This window comes from Idiotropiscis lumnitzeri, unplaced genomic scaffold (assembly GCF_059441095.1).
Source record: "Idiotropiscis lumnitzeri isolate Australia: NSW breed Sydney's pygmy pipehorse unplaced genomic scaffold, RoL_Ilum_1.0 HiC_scaffold_43, whole genome shotgun sequence".
In the NCBI taxonomy this organism is placed as follows: domain Eukaryota; kingdom Metazoa; phylum Chordata; class Actinopteri; order Syngnathiformes; family Syngnathidae; genus Idiotropiscis; species Idiotropiscis lumnitzeri.
In genome coordinates this window covers 182,967-197,500 of record NW_028283581.1, presented here as the reverse complement: position 1 = coordinate 197,500, position 14,534 = coordinate 182,967, and positions in this window count along the sequence as shown.

The window sequence follows — 14,534 nt, the reverse complement described above, 5'->3', positions numbered from 1 at the left end:
CGCATGATGGTGTCTTGAGACCCGTCTTTATCAGCTGATGTTCCATGAGGGTGTGACTTACCTGTCAAAAAAATGAAAAATCAGAGCAGTAAAAGAACAAGCACAACATGAACATTACAAATCAGCAATCACTGACCACTGCAAAAGGGAAAACCACATCATGGACCGGGAGAAGGGCAGGGTCATCCGCACCGAAGAGAACAAACAACAGCGCTGGATCAGAGAGGCCATTGAGATCTGCAAGCGAGGCATAAAAACCATGAACAGAGACAAGGGAGCCTTCATCCTCTCTACCACCTGGAGCAGCATCTTGGCGGAGTGAACGGACAGCGGGGGGCGTGACTTGCCTTCATTCTTGTGACAGGTAAGTCACGCCCTCATGGAACATCAGCTGATAAAGACGGGCCACAAGACACCATCATGTGACACTCTGAAGAAGGCGAAAGACTTTCGTATTGTGACATCCTCAAGGCCTAAACACTCATCCGATCAAAAATAAGTTGGCAGCCGTCTTCAGGGCCTGAATATCCTCAAATGTGAAAAATTTCGAGAAGATGGATCATCTGAATCATTTTGCAGGAACTTTTGTTGCCACGGAGAATAATCAGACTCTGCGGCACCGTAATAGCCACGCCCTTCGAAGGAAAGTCACAAAAATAGGGATAGAGTAAGATCAATGTCTTGAGTCTTTTCTAGCCAATTTTCAATCGGATTCGTTAAAATGTAAAAAATGATATTGATTGGCGCAAGGTGTATAACAGAATATAAACATATAGATGTCTTCAGGTACCGACTCTTGATGTACATGTGAAGTTTTGGATTTTTAGCAGCATGTGCAAGAGAGTTATTAAGCATTTTGTCCATTGCGGCGAAGGAAATCTTAAGTGAAAACTTCGAAGCCCCGCCCCCGTCATATAGTATTGCGGAAACAAAAAATTTTAGCCCCAGTGTTTGTCCCAGGTCTTAAGATGCTACAGACAGAATTTTAAGGTATCAGATGAAGCCTTTAGGATCAGGGTGCAAAAGAATGACCCCTGTAAACATGCAAAAAAGGGCAAAAGTCGGACTTTCAAAAATTCATAACTCACTTCCTGTTCATATTAGACGTTAAAATATCAAATTTTTCGCCATGCCCGATGAGACTGCCAAGTTTGGTGAATTTTTGTGCATGTTTCGGGGGTCAAAAATGCAATCGAACAATCGGAAAAATAATAATAATAATAATTTCTACAAAAACAACAGGGACTTCGCAGCGGTCGCTGTTCAGGCCCTAATAATAATAATAATAATAAAAGTATTAATATTTTCTACAAAAACAATAGGGACCTCGCAGCCGTCGCAGCTCGGGCCCTAATAACAATTTCTAGAAAAACAATAGGGACCTCGCAGCGGTCACTGCTCGGGCCCTAATAATAATAATAATAATAATAATTTCCACAAAAACAATGGGGACCTCGTAGCGGTCGCTGCTCGGGCCCTAATAATAATTTCTACATAAACAATAGGGACCTCGCCGCGGTCGCTGCTCGGGCCCCAATAATAATTTCTACACAAAGTCCATTGTGGTGACCCGCCCCTTTTAAGTAAATTCAAAATGGCCGACTTCCTGTAAAACCTAGCTCATTTCTCCAAGAGACTTTTTTTGTAGGTCTTGGTCTTATACATACAGTGAACCCTCGCTACTTCGCGGTTCACCTTTCGCGGGTTCAGTGCTTCGCGGGTATAAAAAATATTTGGGGGCATTGTAGTTTCGCCGAGCGGCACGACGGGCGCTGGAGCGGTTAGACGGCCGGCGTGCGCCGAAGAAGAGCGTGGGCGAAGAGGAGAGTGGACGAAGAAGAGCACGTTCCCCCGGACACGATCGGTGGCGACGTTTCGCGCGGTTCGGACCGTACCAGAGCTCCGGCCGGCGTGCGTGGCAGTTAAGCCGTAGAGGAGCACCTTCCCCGGGCACGGGCGGTGCCAAGCGGCCCCTAAGTTTAACCGAATGGAAGCTCCGGAGGAGGAGGGCATGCTCGCGTCACAGTAAGCCGAAGAGGAGCACCTTCCCCGGGCACGGGCGGTTCCAAGCGGCCCCTAAGTTTAACCGAATGGAAGCTCCGGAGGAGGAGGGCATGCTCGCGTCACAGTAAGCCGAAGAGGAGCACCTTCGCCGGGCACGGGCGGTTCCAAGCGGCCCCTAAGTTTAACCGAATGGAAGCTCCGGAGGAGGCGGGCATGCTCGCGTCACAGTAAGCCGAAGAGGAGCACCTTCCCCGGGCACGGGCGGTGCCAAGCGGCCCCTAAGTTTAACCGAATGGAAGCTCCGGGGGAGGAGGGCGGGCGTGTGTCACAGTTAAGCCGAATTGGAACACCTCTTCCGCCCGGGCACGAACGGAGCGCGAAGCTGTCAGTTATGAATGAATAAATGAATAAATAAATAAATAAATAAAGAATGCCACCTTTCATTTCACAGGGCACACCGGACGGCGTACCAGCAGGTAATAGTCGGAGTAATTAAATAAATACAAAAAGAATGGCTGGGGAATAAAAAAATAATACGTTTTAATAATAATTTGTTTTTTTTGTTATAACATGAATTTCACTCTCTCTCTCTCTCTGTATATATATATATATATATCTATATATATATCTATATATATATATATATTCATTATATATATTGTATTTTTTTTTAAGCATTTTTGAAGGTGCGCCGCTACTTCGCGGATTTTCAGTTTCCGCGGGTGGTCTCGGTCCCCATTAACCGCGACAACCGAGGGTTCACTGTACTCCATAAAATTTACAAAAAGCGAGGTGAAACACTCAACCAGGGCTGCTTTTTTGAACATTTCTCGAGGGCCATGGCGAGCCATTTAAAAAAAGCTGCACAACTAACGTATAAAATATTGATAAATTTGCTCTGCCTGATGTGTGTGTCAAGTTTCACGAGTTGTCGTTCATATTTAGAACCTCATAATCAGCGTTGTTTTATTGCCGGACAGTGCAATGCCACTCCCACAACTTTTCACGAAAAAGGATGAATTTCGTATTGTGACATCCTCATGGACGAAACAGTCCTCCGAGCATATATGAGGGCGACCTTGTTGAGTTGCACGGAGAAAAACATCCAAGAAAATAACTTGTATTAGCTTTTACCAGTTGGTGGCGCTACTACTACGATGAAAAATAAGTTGGTAGATGTCTTCAGGGTTGAAGTATCCTCAAATGTGTACAACTTCGAGAAGATAGGATCATCTCAGTCATGTTGCCGGAGCTTTTGTTGCCACAAAGTACAATCGGACTTTTCAGCACCGTAATAGCCACGCCTTTAGCCAAAACGTCACAAAACTCGGCAGAGAGTAAGATCATTGTCTTGAGTCTTTTCTGACTAATTTTCAGTCGGATTCGTCAAAAGGGCACCGTGCAGTACGTGAAAATTAAAATAAAAACAATTTTTTTATTCCACTTGGCGGCGCTGTGTGTATAACAAAATAATAACATTAAGATGTCTTCAGGTCGGGACATTTTATTTACAGGTGAAGGTTTGGATTTTTAGGAGCATGTGCAGGGGAGTTATTAAGCATTCATTTATTTGTATTAGGTTCATTTTGTCTTCTTATTATTGATATTTGACAGATTCATTAAAAGCAGACAATTATGTTTTAGGTAAATTTTTTACCTGACATGTTTCGGCGAGTCTTTCGCCTTCTTCAGAGTGTCGCATGATGGTGTCTTGAGACCCGTCTTTATCAGCTGATGTTCCATGAGGGTGTGAATTACCTGTCAAAAAAATGAAAAATCATAGCAGTAAAAGAACAAGCACAACATGAACATTACAAATCAGCAATCACTGACCACTGCAAAAGGGAAAACCACATCATGGACCGGGAGAAGGGCAGGGTCATCCGCACCGAAGAGAACAAACAACAGCGCTGGATCAGAGAGGCCATTGAGATCTGCAAGCGAGGCATAAAAACCATGAACAGAGACAAGGGAGCCTTCATCCTCTCTACCACCTGGAGCAGCATCTTGGCGGAGTGAACAGACAGCGGGGGGCGTGACTTGCCTTCATTCTTGTGACAGGTAAGTCACGCCCTCATGGAACATCAGCTGATAAAGACGGGTCACAAGACACCATCATGTGACACTCTGAAGAAGGCGAAAGACTTTCGTATTGTGACATCCTCAAGGCCTAAACACTCATCCGAGCAAATATAAGGTAGATTTTGTTAACCTGCCCGGAGAAAAACATCAACGAAAATAATTTGTATTTGTTTTAACCAGTTGGTGGCGCTACCACTGCGATCAAAAATAAGTTGGCAGCCGTCTTCAGGGCCTGAATATCCTCAAATGTGAAAAATTTCGAGAAGATGGATCATCTGAATCATTTTGCAGGAACTTTTGTTGCCACGGAGAATAATCAGACTGTGCGGCACCGCAATAGCCACGCCCTTCGAAGGAAAGTCACAAAAATAGGGATAGAGTAAGATCAATGTCTTGAGTCTTTTCTAGCCAATTTTCAATCGGATTCGTTAAAAGGGCACCGTGCAGTACGTCAAAATGTAAAAAATGATATTGATTGGCGCAAGGTGTATAACAGAATATAAACATATAGATGTCTTCAGGTACCGACTCTTTATGTATATGTGAAGTTTTGGATTTTTAGCAGCATGTGCAGGAGAGTTATTAAGCATTTTGTCCATTGCGGCGAAGGAAATCTTAAGTGAAAACTTTGAAGCCCCGCCCCCGTCATATAGTATTTCGGAAACAAAAGATTTTAGCCCCAGTGTTTGTCCCAGGTCTTAAGATGCTACAGACAGAATTTTAAGGCAATCAGATGAAGCCTTTAGGATCAGGGTGCAAAAGAATGACCCCTGTAAACATGCAAAAAAGGGCAAAAGTCGGACTTTCAAAAATTCATAACTCACTTCCTGTTCATATTAGACGTTAAAATATCAAATTTCTCGCCATGCCCGATGAGACTGCCAAGTTTGGTGAGTTTTTGTGCATGTTTCGGGGGTCAAAAATGCAATCGTACAATCGGAAAAATAATAATAATAATAATTTCTACAAAAACAACAGGGACTTCGCAGCGGTCGCTGCTCAGGCCCTAATAATAATAATAATAATAATAATAAAAGTAATAATATTTTCTACAAAAACAATAGGGACCTCGCAGCCGTCGTAGCTCGGGCCCTAATAACAATTTCTAGAAAAACAATAGGGACCTCGCAGCGGTCACTGCTCGGGCCCTAATAATAATAATAATAATAAAAATTTCCACAAAAACAATGGGGACCTCGTAGCGGTCGCTGCTCGGGCCCTAATAATAATTTCTACATAAACAATAGGGACCTCGCCGCGGTCGCTGCTCGGGCCCCAATAATAATTTCTACACAAAGTCCATTGTGGTGACCCGCCCCCTTTTAATAAATTCAAAATGGCCGACTTCCTGTAAAACCTAGCTCATTGCTCCAAGAGACTTTTTTGTAGGTCTTGGTCTTATACATACAGTGAACCCTCGCTACTTCGCGGTTCACCTTTCGCGGGTTCAGTGCTTCGCGGGTATAAAAAATATTCGGGGGCATTGTAGTTTCGCCGAGCGGCACGACGGGGCGCTGGAGCGGTTAGACGGCCGGCGTGCGCCGAAGAAGAGCGTGGGCGAAGAGAAGAGTGGACGAAGAAGAGCACGTTCCCCCGGACACGATCGGTGGCGACGTTTCGCGCGGTTCGGACCGTACCAGAGCTCCGGCCGGCGTGCGTGGCAGTTAAGCCGTAGAGGAGCACCTTCCCCGGGCGCGGGCGGTGCCAAGCGGCCCCTAAGTTTAACCGAATGGAAGCTCCGGAGGAGGAGGGCATGCTCGCGTCACAGTAAGCCGAAGAGGAGCACCTTCCCCGGGCACGGGCGGTTCCAAGCGGCCCCTAAGTTTAACCGAATGGAAGCTCCGGAGGAGGAGGGCATGCTCGCGACACAGTAAGCCGAAGAGGAGCACCTTCCCCGGGCACGGGCGGTGCCAAGCGGCCCCTAAGTTTAACCGAATGGAAGCTCCGGGGGAGGAGGGTGGGCGTGTGTCACAGTTAAGCCGAATTGGAGCACCTCTTCCGCCCGGGCACGAGCGGAGCGCGAAGCTGTCAGTTATGAATGAATAAATGAATAAATAAATAAATAAATAAAGAATGGCACCTTTCATTTCACAGGGCACACCAGACGGCGTACCAGCAGGTAAAAGTCTGAGTAATTAAATAAATACAAAAAGAATGGCTGGGGAATAAAAAAATAATACGTTTTAATAATAATTTGTTTTTTTTGTTATAACATGAATTTCACTCTCTCTCTCCCCGTATATATATATATATATATATATATATATTTATATATTTATTATATATATTGTATTTTTTTTTTAAGCATTTTTGAAGGTGCGCCGCTACTTCGCGGATTTTCAGTTTTCGCGGGTGGTCTCGGTCCCCATTAACCGCGATAACCGAGGGTTCACTGTACTCCATAAAATTTACAAAAAGCGAGGTGAAACACTCAACCAGGGCTGCTCTGCATGTTGTGCTGGGCCACCTGGAACAACAGCGGAGCTATGCAAGGATGCTCTTTGTGGACTACAGCTCGGCATTCAACACGATCATCCCAGACATCCTCGTCGCCAAACTGGACACTCTCGGCCTCCCTGCCCTCACACGCATCTGGATTAAGGACTTTCTGACCAACAGACCCCAGACTGTGTTGCTCGGCCCCTACACGTCCTCCACCCTCATGCTGAGCACCGGTTCCCCCCAAGGATGCGTGCTGAGCCCTCTCCTGTACGCCCTCTACACCTACGACTGCAGCCCGGCCCACGGCAACAACACCATCGTCAAGTTTGCTGACGACACGACAGTGGTCGGTCTGATCTCGGAAGGTGACGAGACAGCCTACAGAGAGGAGGTAGGGAGACTGACAACTTGGTGCAAGGACAACAGACTGCACCTTAACTCTGCTAAAACAAAGGAGATTGTCGTCGACTTCAGGAGGAACAAGACGCTGCCGCCCCCCCTCTGCATCGAAGGCGTGTGTGTGGAGAGGGTCCACACGTTCAAGTTCCTGGGAGTACAGATCTCCGATGACCTTTCTTGGAGTCACAACACCACAGCAGTGGTAAAGAAGGTCCGCCAACGTCTGCACTTCCTGAGAGTCCTCAGGAAATTCAACCTGGACAGGAAGCTGCTGCTGGCCTTCTACCACTCGTCCATCGAGAGCCTGCTGACGTACTGTGTCTCCACCTGGTACAGCGGCTGCACTGAGGCGGACAGAGTGAGGCTCCAGAGGACAGTCAAAACAGCGCAAAGGATTATTGGCTGCCCTCTCCCCTCGCTGTCGGACATCTACACCGCCCGGTGCCTCAGAAGGGCTCTCAACATCGTCAAAGACAATACCCACCCAAACTCACACCTGTTCGACCTGTTGCCCTCTGGCAGGCGCTACAGATGCATCAAATCAAGGACCAATAGACTGAGAAACAGTTTCTTTCCGAGAGCCATCTCCATACTGAACTCTCACACACACACGAGACCACCCTAACCTTGCAAAACAGCATTGTGATGTGTTTCTATATGCCCTATTCAGTACTGAATTCCATTGCACTGTCGTATTTATTTATCTAATTTATATATTGTCTGTATTATTGTTGTATTGCACTGGAGAGGGGAGCCCTCTAATCTCGTTGCACACTTGAGTACAATGACAATAAAGGGATTTCTATTTCTATTCTATTCTTTTTTTAACTTTTCTCGAGGGCCATGGCGAGCCATTTCAAAAAAGCTGCACAACTAACGTATAAAATATTGATAAATTTGCTCTGCCTGATGTGTGTGTAAAGTTTCACGAGTTGTCGTTCATATTTAGAACCTCATAATCAGCGTTGTTTTATTGCCGAACAGTGCAATGCCACTCCCACAACTTTTCACGAAAAAGGATGAATTTCGTATTGTGACATCCTCATGGCCGAAACAGTCATCCGAGCATATATGAGGGCGACCTTGTTGAGTTGCACGGAGAAAAACATCCAAGAAAATAACTTGTATTAGCTTTTACCAGTTGGTGGCGCTACTACTACGATGAAAAATAAGTTGGTAGATGTCTTCAGGGCTGAAGTATCCTCAAATGTGTACAACTTCGAGAAGATAGGATCATCTGAGTCATGTTGCCGGAGCTTTTGTTGCCACAAAGTACAATCGGATTTTTCAGCACCGTAATAGCCACGCCTTTTGCCAAAACGTCACAAAATTCGGCACAGAGTAAGATCATTGTCTTGAGTCTTTTCTGACTAATTTTCAGTCGGATTCGTCAAAAGGGCACCGTGCAGTACGTGAAAATTAAAATAAAAACTAATTTTTGATTCCACTTGGCGGCGCTGTGTGTATAACAAAATAATAACATTAAGATGTCTTCAGGTCGGGACGTTTTATTTACAGGTGAAGGTTTGGATTTTTAGGAGCATGTGCAGGGGCGTTATTAAGCATTCATTTATTTGTATTAGGTTCATTTTGTCTTCTTATTATTGATATTTGACTGATTCATTAAAAGCAGACAATTATGTTTTAGGTTAATTTTTTACCTGACATGTTTCGGCGAGTCTTTCGCCTTCTTCAGAGTGTCGCATGATGGTGTCTTGAGACCCGTCTTTATCAGCTGATGTTCCATGAGGGTGTGACTTACCTGTCAAAAAAATGAAAAATCAGAGCAGTAAAAGAACAAGCACAACATGAACATTACAAATCAGCAATCACTGACCACTGCAAAAGGGAAAACCACATCATGGACCGGGAGAAGGGCAGGGTCATCCGCACCGAAGAGAACAAACAACAGCGCTGGATCAGAGAGGCCATTGAGATCTGCAAGCGAGGCATAAACACCATGAACAGAGACAAGGGAGCCTTCATCCTCTCTACCACCTGGAGCAGCATCTTGGCGGAGTGAACGGACAGCGGGGGGCGTGACTTGCCTTCATTCTTGTGACAGGTAAGTCACGCCCTCATGGAACATCAGCTGATAAAGACGGGCCACAAGACACCATCATGTGACACTCTGAAGAAGGCGAAAGACTTTCGTATTGTGACATCCTCAAGGCCTAAACACTCATCCGATCAAAAATAAGTTGGCAGCCGTCTTCAGGGCCTGAATATCCTCAAATGTGAAAAATTTCGAGAAGATGGATCATCTGAATCATTTTGCAGGAACTTTTGTTGCCACGGAGAATAATCAGACTCGGCGGCACCGTAATAGCCACGCCCTTCGAAGGAAAGTCACAAAAATAGGGATAGAGTAAGATCAATGTCTTGAGTCTTTTCTAGCCAATTTTCAATCGGATTCGTTAAAAGGGCACCGTGCAGGACGTCAAAATGTAAAAAATGATATTGATTGGCGCAAGGTGTATAACAGAATATAAACATATAGATGTCTTCAGGTACCGACTCTTGATGTACATGTGAAGTTTTGGATTTTGAGCAGCATGTGCAAGAGAGTTATTAAGCATTTTGTCCATTGCGGCGAAGGAAATCTTAAGTGAAAACTTCGAAGCCCCGCCCCCGTCATATAGTATTTCGGAAACAAAAAATTTTAGCCCCAGTGTTTGTCCCAGGTCTTAAGATGCTACAGACAGAATTTTAAGGCAATCAGATGAAGCCTTTAGGATCAGGGTGCAAAAGAATGACCCCTGTAAACATGCAAAAAAGGGCAAAAGTCGGACTTTCAAAAATTCATAACTCACTTCCTGTTCATATTAGACGTTAAAATATCAAATTTTTCGCCATGCCCGATGAGACTGCCAAGTTTGGTGAATTTTTGTGCATGTTTCGGGGGTCAAAAATGCAATCGAACAATCGGAAAAATAATAATAATAATAATTTCTACAAAAACAACAGGGACTTCGCAGCGGTCGCTGCTCAGGCCCTAATAATAATAATAATAATAAAAGTATTAATATTTTCTACAAAAACAATAGGGACCTCGCAGCCGTCGCAGTTCGGGCCCTAATAACAATTTCTAGAAAAACAATAGGGACCTCGCAGCGGTCACTGCTCGGGCCCTAATAATAATAATAATAATAATTTCCACAAAAACAATGGGGACCTCGTAGCGGTCGCTGCTCGGGCCCTAATAATAATTTCTACATAAACAATAGGGACCTCGCCGCGGTCGCTGCTCGGGCCCCAATAATAATTTCTACACAAAGTCCATTGTGGTGACCCGCCCCTTTTAAGTAAATTCAAAATGGCCGACTTCCTGTAAAACCTAGCTCATTGCTCCAAGAGACTTTTTTGTAGGTCTTGGTCTTATACATACAGTGAACCCTCGCTACTTCGCGGTTCACCTTTCGCGGGTTCAGTGCTTCGCGGGTATAAAAAATATTCGGGGGCATTGTAGTTTCGCCGAGCGGCACGACGGGCGCTGGAGCGGTTAGACGGCCGGCGTGCGCCGAAGAAGAGCGTGGGCGAAGAGGAGAGTGGACGAAGAAGAGCACGTTCCCCCGGACACGATCGGTGGCGACGTTTCGCGCGGTTCGGACCGTACCAGAGCTCCGGCCGGCGTGCGTGGCAGTTAAGCCGTAGAGGAGCACCTTCCCCGGGCACGGGCGGTGCCAAGCGGCCCCTAAGTTTAACCGAATGGAAGCTCCGGAGGAGGAGGGCATGCTCGCGTCACAGTAAGCCGAAGAGGAGCACCTTCCTCGGGCACGGGCGGTTCCAAGCGGCCCCTAAGTTTAACCAAATGGAAGCTCCGGAGGAGGAGGGCATGCTCGCGTTACAGTAAGCCGAAGAGGAGCACCTTCGCCGGGCACGGGCGGTTCCAAGCGGCCCCTAAGTTTAACCGAATGGAAGCTCCGGAGGAGGCGGGCATGCTCGCGTCACAGTAAGCCGAAGAGGAGCACCTTCCCCGGGCACGGGCGGTGCCAAGCGGCCCCTAAGTTTAACCGAATGGAAGCTCCGGGGGAGGAGGGTGGGCGTGTGTCACAGTTAAGCCGAATTGGAGCACCTCTTCCGCCCGGGCACGAGCGGAGCGCGAAGCTGTCAGTTATGAATGAATAAATGAATAAATAAATAAATAAATAAAGAATGGCACCTTTCATTTCACAGGGCACACCAGACGGCGTACCAGCAGGTAAAAGTCTGAGTAATTAAATAAATACAAAAAGAATGGCTGGGGAATAAAAAAATAATACGTTTTAATAATAATTTGTTTTTTTTGTTATAACATGAATTTCACTCTCTCTCTCCCCGTATATATATATATATATATATATATATATATATATATATATTTATATATTTATTATATATATTGTATTTTTTTTTTAAGCATTTTTGAAGGTGCGCCGCTACTTCGCGGATTTTCAGTTTTCGCGGGTGGTCTCGGTCCCCATTAACCGCGATAACCGAGGGTTCACTGTACTCCATAAAATTTACAAAAAGCGAGGTGAAACACTCAACCAGGGCTGCTCTGCATGTTGTGCTGGGCCACCTGGAACAACAGCGGAGCTATGCAAGGATGCTCTTTGTGGACTACAGCTCGGCATTCAACACGATCATCCCAGACATCCTCGTCGCCAAACTGGACACTCTCGGCCTCCCTGCCCTCACACGCATCTGGATTAAGGACTTTCTGACCAACAGACCCCAGACTGTGTTGCTCGGCCCCTACACGTCCTCCACCCTCATGCTGAGCACCGGTTCCCCCCAAGGATGCGTGCTGAGCCCTCTCCTGTACGCCCTCTACACCTACGACTGCAGCCCGGCCCACGGCAACAACACCATCGTCAAGTTTGCTGACGACACGACAGTGGTCGGTCTGATCTCGGAAGGTGACGAGACAGCCTACAGAGAGGAGGTAGGGAGACTGACAACTTGGTGCAAGGACAACAGACTGCACCTTAACTCTGCTAAAACAAAGGAGATTGTCGTCGACTTCAGGAGGAACAAGACGCTGCCGCCCCCCCTCTGCATCGAAGGCGTGTGTGTGGAGAGGGTCCACACGTGTTCAAGTTCCTGGGAGTACAGATCTCTGATGACCTTTCTTGGAGTCACAACACCACAGCAGTGGTAAAGAAGGTCCGCCAACGTCTGCACTTCCTGAGAGTCCTCAGGAAATTCAACCTGGACAGGAAGCTGCTGCTGGCCTTCTACCACTCGTCCATCGAGAGCCTGCTGACGTACTGTGTCTCCACCTGGTACAGCGGCTGCACTGAGGCGGACAGAGTGAGGCTCCAGAGGACAGTCAAAACAGCGCAAAGGATTATTGGCTGCCCTCTCCCCTCGCTGTCGGACATCTACACCGCCCGGTGCCTCAGAAGGGCTCTCAACATCGTCAAAGACAATACCCACCCAAACTCACACCTGTTCGACCTGTTGCCCTCTGGCAGGCGCTACAGATGCATCAAATCAAGGACCAATAGACTGAGAAACAGTTTCTTTCCGAGAGCCATCTCCATACTGAACTCTCACACACACACGAGACCACCCTAACCTTGCAAAACAGCATTGTGATGTGTTTCTATATGCCCTATTCAGTACTGAATTCCATTGCACTGTCTTATTTATTTATCTAATTTATATATTGTCTGTATTATTGTTGTATTGCACTGGAGAGGGGAGCCCTCTAATCTCGTTGCACACTTGAGTACAATGACAATAAAGGGATTTCTATTTCTATTCTATTCTTTTTTTAACTTTTCTCGAGGGCCATGGCGAGCCATTTCAAAAAAGCTGCACAACTAACGTATAAAATATTGATAAATTTGCTCTGCCTGATGTGTGTGTAAAGTTTCACGAGTTGTCGTTCATATTTAGAACCTCATAATCAGCGTTGTTTTATTGCCGAACAGTGCAATGCCACTCCCACAACTTTTCACGAAAAAGGATGAATTTCGTATTGTGACATCCTCATGGCCGAAACAGTCATCCGAGCATATATGAGGGCGACCTTGTTGAGTTGCACGGAGAAAAACATCCAAGAAAATAACTTGTATTAGCTTTTACCAGTTGGTGGCGCTACTACTACGATGAAAAATAAGTTGGTAGATGTCTTCAGGGCTGAAGTATCCTCAAATGTGTACAACTTCGAGAAGATAGGATCATCTGAGTCATGTTGCCGGAGCTTTTGTTGCCACAAAGTACAATCGGATTTTTCAGCACCGTAATAGCCACGCCTTTTGCCAAAACGTCACAAAATTCGGCACAGAGTAAGATCATTGTCTTGAGTCTTTTCTGACTAATTTTCAGTCGGATTCGTCAAAAGGGCACCGTGCAGTACGTGAAAATTAAAATAAAAACAAATTTTTTATTCCACTTGGCGGCGCTGTGTGTATAACAAAATAATAACATTAAGATGTCTTCAGGTCGGGACATTTTATTTACAGGTGAAGGTTTGGATTTTTAGGAGCATGTGCAGGGGAGTTATTAAGCATTCATTTATTTGTATTAGGTTCATTTTGTCTTCTTATTATTGATATTTGACAGATTCATTAAAAGCAGACAATTATGTTTTAGGTAAATTTTTTACCTGACATGTTTCGGCGAGTCTTTCGCCTTCTTTAGAGTGTCGCATGATGGTGTCTTGAGACCCGTCTTTATCAGCTGATGTTCCATGAGGGTGTGAATTACCTGTCAAAAAAATGAAAAATCATAGCAGTAAAAGAACAAGCACAACATGAACATTACAAATCAGCAATCACTGACCACTGCAAAAGGGAAAACCACATCATGGACCGGGAGAAGGGCAGGGTCATCCGCACCGAAGAGAACAAACAACAGCGCTGGATCAGAGAGGCCATTGAGATCTGCAAGCGAGGCATAAAAACCATGAACAGAGACAAGGGAGCCTTCATCCTCTCTACCACCTGGAGCAGCATCTTGGCGGAGTGAACGGACAGCGGGGGGCGTGACTTGCCTTCATTCTTGTGACAGGTAAGTCACGCCCTCATGGAACATCAGCTGATAAAGACGGGTCACAAGACACCATCATGTGACACTCTGAAGAAGGCGAAAGACTTTCGTATTGTGACATCCTCAAGGCCTAAACACTCATCCGAGCAAATATAAGGTAGATTTTGTTAACCTGCCCGGAGAAAAACATCAACGAAAATAATTTGTATTTGTTTTAACCAGTTGGTGGCGCTACCACTGCGATCAAAAATAAGTTGGCAGCCGTCTTCAGGGCCTGAATATCCTCAAATGTGAAAAATTTCGAGAAGATGGATCATCTGAATCATTTTGCAGGAACTTTTGTTGCCACGGAGAATAATCAGACTCTGCGGCACCGCAATAGCCACGCCCTTCGAAGGAAAGTCACAAAAATAGGGATAGAGTAAGATCAATGTCTTGAGTCTTTTCTAGCCAATTTTCAATCGGATTCGTTAAAAGGGCACCGTGCAGTACGTCAAAATGTAAAAAATGATATTGATTGGCGCAAGGTGTATAACAGAATATAAACATATAGATGTCTTCAGGTACCGACTCTTTATGTATATGTGAAGTTTTGGATTTTTAGCAGCATGTGCAGGAGAGTTATT